Raw genomic sequence first — 10,092 nt, forward strand, 5'->3', positions numbered from 1 at the left:
TTTGAGGGGCCCCAGATCTGGGTAGGGAGCAGCGGCGGGGACTGGGCACAGGCGTCTGCCCCGTGGTCTCGCTGCTGGTGCGCTAGGGGGCTGAGGGGAGCCGCCCTGCGTTTGACCCTGGCCGCTCCGGAGCGAGCGCCGCATGGCTGGGCCCTGGCCCCTCCCCGCTGTGCTGGCCCAACGAAGAACAGGGCAGAGCGGTTTTACCAAGAGGGTCTGTATCTGCCTCAGGGACCCTGAGGGCGCCGCTGCCAGCCAGGAGGTAGTGGGGGCCGCCGTGGGGGGTAGGTGTGGCTGGCAAGCAGTCTGCCCGGGGCTGCAGGGAGGCTCCAGGAGAAGCAATGCCCCACGTGAGAAGCCAGAGAAACGGGCCTTCGGTCGGGCCTCCTCTGAACACGTCTGCTCCAAGGGAAGAGTCTCTCCCCGGAGAGGGGCCCGCAGCCCCCGAGCTGCTCATCCGGGGCCCTTGGCAGGCCCTGAGCTGTGCGTGGCAGAGGCGGCCCCTCGTGCAGGGAGAGAGGGTACGTGATCCGGCCGGGAAGCTCTCCCCATCTCTGGGGAAATCTGCCTCTCCTCGGTGGGAACGCAGTCAACCGCCCTCGCGGTGGAAGGCAGAGGAAGGTGCACGCCTTCTGACGCCCTCTGTCCCGGCCACCGTTGACAGGCGGCTTCATGAGAAGGAGAAGGGACAGGAGGTCCGGCTGGGGCTGGGGCATTAACTGCAGGGAGTATCTGGCACCCAAGCCCGGCGGTAAAATGAATATCGGGACAGAAGGGACACTGCACGCCACACTTCCCAGATCCGGGCAACAACCTGAGGCTGCCCTCCCACACAGCCCAGTAAGAGGCTTCCGCCCCCAGGCCCGATGGTCTTCTCCAGGGCTTTGCTCCTCTTTAGAGAACCCTCCCTGGGGGCGCTTGAAAGGCCACCTGCAGTGCGCCAGCCGAACTGGAGCGGCCCGGGTCTCAGGAGCACCTGGGCAGGGGCCGAGGCGGGCCGTGGGTGTCCCGCCAAGCCCCAGTTGTGGGGTCCGATTGACGGCGCAGGCTCCAGGAGCAGCAGCGCGCCGAGAGCGTCTGAGCACCGCCACCGAGGCGGGAGGGCCTCGCACGGAAGGGAAGAGGGTCCGAGCCTAGAAACGCCGGCAAGTCGCACGGGCCCTCTGCGGACAGACCTGAGGGACCCGGCCACCCCGCACACCCCGGGGCCGGAAGCACTCACCCGGCACGGGGCTGTGGTGCTGCCGCGGGGCACCCCAGCAGAGCAGTCTCTGAGAAGGGTCACACTCCCGGGGGCGGCCACAGCCCGGCCTCCGGGCCACGCGGACTCGGCACGACCTCACACCTGGCGGGCAGGTAGTGGGAGGGGGGGGGGGGGGGCTTCCCGGTAGGGGGCGGGGCGGACACGCGACCACGAGAGGCGGACGCGTCCTTGGTCCTTCGGGAGACAGCCTGTGCTCCTGCTCTTGGGGCGGGGGTGGGGCCCCCAGGTGGGAGACGCCCAGGCACAGCCGAGGTGGGGTGACCCGGGACAGGGGGCTGCCTGCCTGAGCCTTCATCCGAGTCTGGGACCTCCTTTCCGGAGGGCATCGCTGTCCGGCCGCGCTGTGCTTGGCGAGAGGAACGGGCGCCGGACGCCTACCCCACGTTCCGCCCTCAGGGCGACCGGCGAGGGGGGCGTGAGGCTCCGTGCGGCCCCGCCCAGGGCCTGGGTCCAGCCAGGGGCTCTGAGGACGCTCCCCGCACACACCGGCTGCACGGAGGGGAAACTGAAGTGGGAGACCCGGCCCTGCCCCACACGCCGTCCTGCGAGCTGCGGTCCTTCCCCGCGGGTGGCCAGCTTGGGAGCTCCGAGGCCAGCACAGCCCGGCAGGATGCTCCCACCGACAAACTTTTCCTTCTCTCCTACCGTTCGCGGTGGTGGGAGGGCCTCCTGACCTGTCCAGAGCATCCGCCATACATTTCTTGTTTTGTCAAACCTTGGTCTGCGTGCAGATTTCGTTCCGGAAACACGCTTGTAAAGCAAAGCACTTGTATATCAAAGCGAATTTCCCCCTAAGAAATCATGGAAACTCAGATGATTCGTTCCACCCAAAAATATTCATATAAAAATGATTATAATACTGTAATATAATACAAAATAATAAAGAAAATACGGAATATAAAGAAAAATAAACAAATTAACCTACTTTCTTTTGAAAACCTCCGTGGCTGGTGTGAGGGAGACGAGAGAGGAGTGTTATTGTGTAGGACGACTTTCACCATCGCTAACGGAATCACTGCCACCTATTGGCTCAATGGGATCCTTTGCTCTCCATTCAACTTTATCCAATGACACCTGCTTTGGCCTCCTTTTGAGGATTTGGCGGAAGTGTGACACTGCATTGTCGTTAAACAGATTCATCGCTCGGACTGCTGCAGCCTTGTTCGCGTGGTGCTTTTCTACGGAATGTTTCACTGTTTCCCACATCTTACACATCTCCCTAATCTCATTTGAAGTGAGGGATTCCTCGGTCTTTTTCTCCTCCTCTGCAGACGAGATCTCCCCCATAACCTCAGCTCTTGCTCATGATGCAGACCCATCAGTTCGTCGGTGGTTGGCTCCTGGCCATGCTCCTCCACCAGCTCCTGAATGTCGTCCTTGTTCACCTCCAGTCCCCTGGTCTTCCCCAAGGACACAGTTTCGTCGACAACTGGTGGCTGCTGTTCATGAACAAGCCCCTCTAAGTCATGTCCAAGAACGCAATCGGACCACAGTTTTCTCCAAGCAGAATTGAAGGTTCTCTTGGTGACCCCATCCCAGGCTTTATCGATGATCTTGGGGCAGTTCATGGTGTGGAAATGATTTTTCCAAAACTTGGAGGGTGAGGTTTATCCTTCGGTCACCTCGAAGCATCGCTGAAATCGGGCTTCGGTGTAAAGCCTTTTAAAGTTCTAAATGACCTGCTGCTCCATGGGCTGGAGGACTGGAGTGGTGTTGGGAGGAAGGAACCTGCCCTTAATGAACTCGAATTCCTCCGGTAAGTCGTCCTCAAAGCCTGGAGGCTCAGCAGGGGCATTACCCATAACCAGCAAGGCTTTGAGCGGCAAATTCTTCTCTAAAAGGTATTTCTTCACTGCAGGACCGGAGGCCTCGTTGATCCACTCAACGAACAAGATACGAGTGACCCAAGCCTTGCTGATGGACCTCCACATGACGTTTAACTGGCTTCTCTACATCTTGCATTTCCTGAAGGCTCGTGGATTCTCAGAATGACACACAAGCAGTGGCTTGACTTTGAAACCCCTGCTTGCGTTAGCGCAAAACGAGAGGGTGAGACGGTCTTTCACGGACTTGTGACGGGCACTGCGTTCTCTTCTTCTGTAACATACGTTCTCTTTGGCATCCCCTTCCAAAAAACCTCATCTCATAGCAGTTGAAAATTTGCTAAAGCAGAGAGGGGCCAAGATAGCAGAACAGCATGGAAGTTCTCTGCTTCTCTCATACCTGAAACGCAGCTGGGTCAGCACCAAACCATTTTGCACACCTAGGAAACTGATCTGAGGATTAACACAACACTGTATAACTTGAGCCACAGAACTCAGCAGGGACGCGGCACAGAGAGGTGAACTGGGGGACAGAGAAGCCCTGAAGGGTAGGGAGCTGTATTTATGGAGAAAGGGCAGAAAAACGGGGGACAGTACAGGAAAAGCACTCCCCCCAAAAGTAGCTGGAGAGGAAGAGAAAGAGTGGAAACACCCACAAGTGACTGAAGAAGAAAGGGAGAAAGGAGAGGGTTTCAATACCATTAGGACTCCATAAACAGGGGAGAGCAGAGTCAGAAATTCCGCAGCTCAATACCCGAGGGTGCTCTGGTGGGAAGGGCGAATCCCCAGGAGCAGACAGCGAGGTCCTTGAGGTCCTTGGGGTCCTCGGGCCACACAGGAAGAAGAGGTTCCCCCTGCTGAGCTAGGGCACTTGGTAGAGGCCATACGGCCTCCCCACAGGCAAAGGTCCCAGTGGACCAGAGAACAGCCACCTTTACTGGTACTGGAACAAAGACACCAGGGTGCGGTGAAACCTGGTGCCTGCTGTGTGTTGTGGTTACCATCACCTCTGAACCTCTGCACGAACGTTTCTGGGGCAAGCTGGCACCCGGCCATTGCTCAACGAGAGGGTTGGACCGGGTCCAAGCTGCAGGGTTCTCAGAAGTGAGGGATTGGGAAACACAGCTCCATCTGAGATAAAATTCAGGAGGGAGGTGCCGCCTAGCAGGACAATGGCTTGGAGGCGGACAGCATAGAAGCGGGGAGTGGACAGAAGCCGGAGACAAAGGAGGGGTACCTGATGGCCGGTGGGGTAGAGCACAGAGCTCTGTTGCTAGAGACCGGGAACCTTGGAGAAGCCATTTTCACCTCTCCTGCACATGTGCACACACACGCACGTGCCACACCAATCCACCCCAGTAAGCTAAGCAGTGCCACCTAGTGGAGAACCGAGTTGTTACACCAAGCCCATTCAACTGTGCCAACCAAGCTCAGGCCCCAGAGGACCAGAACAAGTCTCTTCCCCTGCTTAGTGTACGGACTATAAAGTGCTTCATAGTTTGACTTCTAGGGGAAACTGGCTGTAATTTCATTCTATTTCTTGGTTCATCTATTTGGGGGGTATTTTTTTTTGTTTTTTTCTTTTCTTTTCTTAATCTTGGATACAGAAAGAGAAAAAAAATTATTTTTATTTTCCATTTTTGTAAAATTTTTAAAAACTTTTTTACTGTATTTTTTTGTAAATTTTTATTCTATTTTACCTTCTTCATTTCATTTAATTCTATTTTATTGTATACATTTTAAAAATTTTTAAACGTTTTCTTTTTTTTTCTTTTCTTTTCTTTCCTTTTTTTCTCTATTCTATCAAGCTTCTTTCAACAAGCAGACCAAAACACACCTAGGATCTAGCTTCCTTTATTTGATTTTTTGTGTTGCTTTTAATTATTTTATTTTATTAATTCTTTTTCTTCCTCCAAAATGACAAAAAATTCATCCCAAAAGAAAGAAGAGGAAGAAATTACAGTCAGGGACTTAATCAACACAGATATAAGCAAAATGTCTGAACGAGAATTTGGAATCACGATATTAAGAATATTAACTGGGGTTGAAAAAAGCATAGAATCCCTTTTTGTGGAGGCAACAGAAGTAAAATCTAGTCAGGACAAAATTAAAAATGCTATAACTGAGGTACAATCTTGAATAGATGCCACAGCAGCAAGGATGGATAAAGCAGAGCAGCAAATCAGTGATATAGAAGATAAAATTATGGAGAATAATGAAGCAGAAAAAAAGAGGGAAACTAAGGCAAACGGGCACGATATAAGAATTAGAGAACTCTGACTCATTAAAAAGGAATAACATCCAAATCATAGGAGTCCCAGAAGATGAAGGGAGAGAAAAAGGGGCAGAAGGTTTATGTGAGCAAACTATAGCACAAAATGTCCCTAACCTGAGGAAAGACACAGACTAAAGTCCAGGAAGCACAGAGAATTCCCTTTAGATTCAACAAAAACTGACCATCAGCAAGGTACATCAGAGTCAAATTCACAAAATAAACAGACAAGGAAAGAATTATGAACACAGCAAGGGAAAAAAAAAAAAAGTCCCTAACCTTAATGGAAGACAGATGAGGTTCACAGCAGACCTATCCACAGGAACTTGGCATGCCAGAAAGAGGTGGCAGGATATATTCAACGTGCTGAATTGGAAAAATATTCAGCCAAGAATTCTTTACCTAGCAAGGCCATAATTTGAAATAGAAAGAGAGATAAAGAGTTTCCCAGACAGGGATGCCTGGGTGGTTCAGTCGGTTAAGCATCCATCTTCGACTCAGGTCATGATCTTGAGGTTCGTGAGTTTGAGCCCCACATCGGGCTCTGTGCTGTCAGCTCAGAGCCTGGAGCCTGCTTCAGATTCTGTGTCTCCCTCTCTCTCTGCCCCTCCCCTGCTTGTGCGCTCTCTCTCTCTCTCAAAAATATATAAACATTAAAAAATTAAAAAAAAAAAGAATTTCTCAAACAAAACTAAAGGAGTTCATGACCACTAAACTAGCCCTGCAAGAAATTTTAAGGGGGACTCTCTGAGGGGAGAAAAAAAGCAAAACAAAACAAAGAGACCAAAAGTAACAAAGACTAGAAAGTGCCAGAGAAAATCACCAGAAACTCCCACTCTATAGGCAACACGATGGCAATAAATTCATATCTTTCAGTTCGCACTCTAAATGTCAATGGACTAAACACTCTAATCAAAAGACATAGGGTAACAGAATGGATAAGAAAACAAGATCCATCTATATGCTGTTTACAAGAGACCCACTTTAGACCTAAAGACACCTTCAGATTGAAAGTAAGAGGATAGAGAACCATCTATCATGCTAATGGTCTACAAAAGAAAGCCAGAGTAGCCATACTTCTATCAGGCAATCTAGACTTTAAAATAAAGACTGTAACAAGAGATGAAGAAGAACATTGTATCATAATTAAGGGGTCTACCCACCAAGAAAAAAAAAATCTAAAAATTGTGAACATTTATGCCCCCAACAAGAAGCACCCAAACGTATAAATCAATTAATCACAAACATAAAGCAACTCATTGATAATAATACCATAATAGTAGGGGACTTGAACACCCCACTTACAACATTGGACAGATCACCTAAACAGAAAATCAACAAGGAAACAATGGTTTTGAATGACACCCTGAACCAGATGGACTTAACAGATATATTCAGAACATTTCATTCTACAACAGAGGAATATACATTTTTCTTGAGTGCACATGGAGCATTCTCCAGAATAGATCACATACTGGGACACAAATTAGTCCTCAACAATTACAAAAAGATTGAGATCATACCATATATATAGTTTCAGACCACAACGCTATGACACTCGAAATCAACCACAAGAAAAAATTTGGAAAGACAACAAATACTTGGAGATTAAAGAATATCCTACTAGCCAGGAAGTTAAAGAGGAAATTTAAAAGTACATGGAAGCCAATGAACATGATAACACCACAGCCCCAAACCTCTGGGATCCAGCAAAGGCGTTCATAAGAGGAAAGTACATAGCAATCCAGGCCTTCCTAAAGAAGAAAGAAAGGTCTCAGATACACAAGCTAACCTTACATCTTAAAGAGCTGGAAAAAGAACAGCAAATAAAACCAAAAAACCAACAGCAGACAGGAAATAATAAAGATTAGAGCGGAAATCAATGCTATCGAAAACAAACACAGAGTAGAACAGATCAATGAAAACCAGGAGCTGGTTCTTTGAAAGAATTAACAAAATTGACAACCCCCCTAGCCAGTTTGATCAAAAAGAAAAAGGACCCAAATAAATAAAATCAAGAATGGAAGAGGAGAGGTCACAACCAACACAGCAGAAATAAAAACAATAATAAGAGAATATTATGATCAATTATATGCCAATAAAATGGGCAATCTGGAAGAAATGGACAAATTCCTAGAAACATATACACTACCAAAACTGAAACAGGAAGAAATAGAAAACTTGAACAGACCCATAACCAGTAAAGAAGTTGAATCAGTAATCAAAAAGCTCCCAAAAAACAAGAGTCCAGGGCCAGATGGCTTTCCAGGGGAATTCTACCAAACATTTAAGAAGAGTTAGCACCTATTCTCTTGAAGCTGTTCTAAAAAATAGAAGTGGAAGGACTACTTCCAAACTCTATGAGGCCAGCATTACCTTGATTCCAAAACCAGACAAAGACCCCACCAGAAAGGAGAATGACAGGCCAATTACAATACATTAAAAGAATTATCCACCATGATCAAGTAGGATTTATACCTGGGATGCAGGGCTGGTTCAATATCCGCAAATCAATCAATGTGATTCATCACATCAATAAAAGAAAGGACAAGAACCACATGGTCCTCTCAATAGATGCAGAGAAAGGATTTGACAAAATAAAGCATCCTTTCTTGACAAAAACCCTCAAGAAAGTATGGATAGAAGGATCATACCTCAAGATGGTAAAAGCCATATACGAAAGACCCACCGCTAATACCACCCAAAACTTAGAGCTTCCCACCTAAGGTCAGGAACAAGACAGGGATGCCCACTCTCGCCACTGTTATTCAACATAGTATTGGAAGTCTTAGCCTCAGCAATCAGATAACACAAAGAAATAAAAGGCATCCAAATCGGCCAGGAGAAAGTCAAACTTTCACTTTTCGCCCACGACATGACACCCTATATGGAAAACCCAAAAGACTCCACCAAAAAACTGCTGTAACTAATCCATAAATTCTGTACAGTTGCAGGATATAAAATTAATGCACAGAAATCGGTTGAATTTCTATACACCAATAATGAAGCAGCAGAAAGAGAAATCAAGGAATGGATCCCACTTACAATTGCACCAGAAAGCATAAAATACTTAGGAACAAACCTAACCAAAGAGGTGAAAAATCTATACACTGAAAACTATAGAAAGCTTGTGAGAGAAATTGAAAAAGACATAAAAAATGGAAAAACATTCCATGCTCATAGATTGGAAGAAGAAATATTATTAAAATGTCGACACTACCCAAAGCAATCTACATATTCATGCGATCCTTCTCAAAATAACACCAGCATCCTTCATGGAGCTAGAACAAACTATCCTAAGATTTGTATGGAACCACAAAAGACCCCGAAGAGCCAAAGCAATCCTGAAAAAGAAAACCAAAGCTGGAGGCGTCACAATCCCGGACTTTGAGCTGTACTACAAAGCTGTCATCATTAAGACAGTATGGTACCGGCACAAGAACAGACACTCAGATCAATGGAACAGAATAGAGAACCCAGAGATGGACCCACACACGTATGGCCAACTGATCTTTGACAAAGCAGGAAAGACTATCCGATGGAATAAAGACAGTCTCTTCAGCAAATGGTGCTGGGGAAACTGGACAGCGACACACAGAAGAACGAACCTGGACCACTTCCTTACAGCAGACACAAAAATAAACTCAACATGGAGGAAAGATCTAAACGTAAGACAGGAAGCCGTCAAAATCCTCGAGGAGAAAGCAGGCAAAAACCTCTTTGACCTCGGCCACAGCAACTTCTTACTCAACAGCAGCAGAGGAAAGGGTCTCTATCTAAGGCAGCCTGACCTAGAATGAGGCAAAGCATTCCTAAGCTCACTCTTGTCTGAAAAAGCAAAGGACTGTCCACAGGTGCTTTGAAGTGACGGAAAATACACTAGCTCCAGTGGTGGGCACCTTCCAGCATTCTGAAAAATCACTGATTTCTGTCAACGACTGCAGCCTGAGACCGAGCATCCAAGCATGGGCCACAGTTGCACAGAGAGAGAGAGAGAGAGAGAGAGAGAGAGAGAGAAGAGAACCATTGGCTCAGTTATGATCATGTGACATTCAGCATCACATACTACTTGTATTGCAAGACGTCGTTCGTTTGTCAAGTTAAAATTTATTCGAAATGTTTGCTTGTCTTGCGGAACACTTGCAGAACAAGTTCCTTGCAACCCAAGGTTTTACGTACTTTAACCTTGTTCTAGCATCTGCTTTGGAGGCTCTGAACAAATACACCAAACCACACATGGCCTTGGCCTGACCCTGCCTGGCCCTAGAAATGCTCTAAAGAGAGACCCCACCTCCTTCCTGCCTGAGCTCCCAAACTCGCTTTTTTTTTCCTTTTAATTTTTTTACTTTAATGTTTATTCATTTTGAGAAACAGACAGAGTGTAAGACAGGGAGGGGCAGAGAGAGAGGGAGACACAGAATCCGAAGCAGGCTCCAGGCTCTGAGCTGTCAGCACAGAGCCCGACGTGGGGCTCGAACTCACAAACCGCGAGATCCTGACCTGAGCCGAAGTCAGATGCTCAACCAACTGAGCCACCCAGGCATCCCTCAAACTTGCTCTTTGACTCAAGGTAAGCCCTGAGTCACAAGCCTGGACCCTGAACCTGGCTGACCCTCATTCCTGGCTACACGCTGCCTTATCTATAACCCCAGCCTGAGCGCAATGTTGGACCAGGCCACGGTCATCAGAACTTCATCCTTGGCTCAGACCCGGTCTCCAGAAAGACGCCAGAC

Source organism: Neofelis nebulosa, chromosome 14 (assembly GCF_028018385.1).
Source record: "Neofelis nebulosa isolate mNeoNeb1 chromosome 14, mNeoNeb1.pri, whole genome shotgun sequence".
Lineage (NCBI taxonomy): Eukaryota > Metazoa > Chordata > Mammalia > Carnivora > Felidae > Neofelis > Neofelis nebulosa.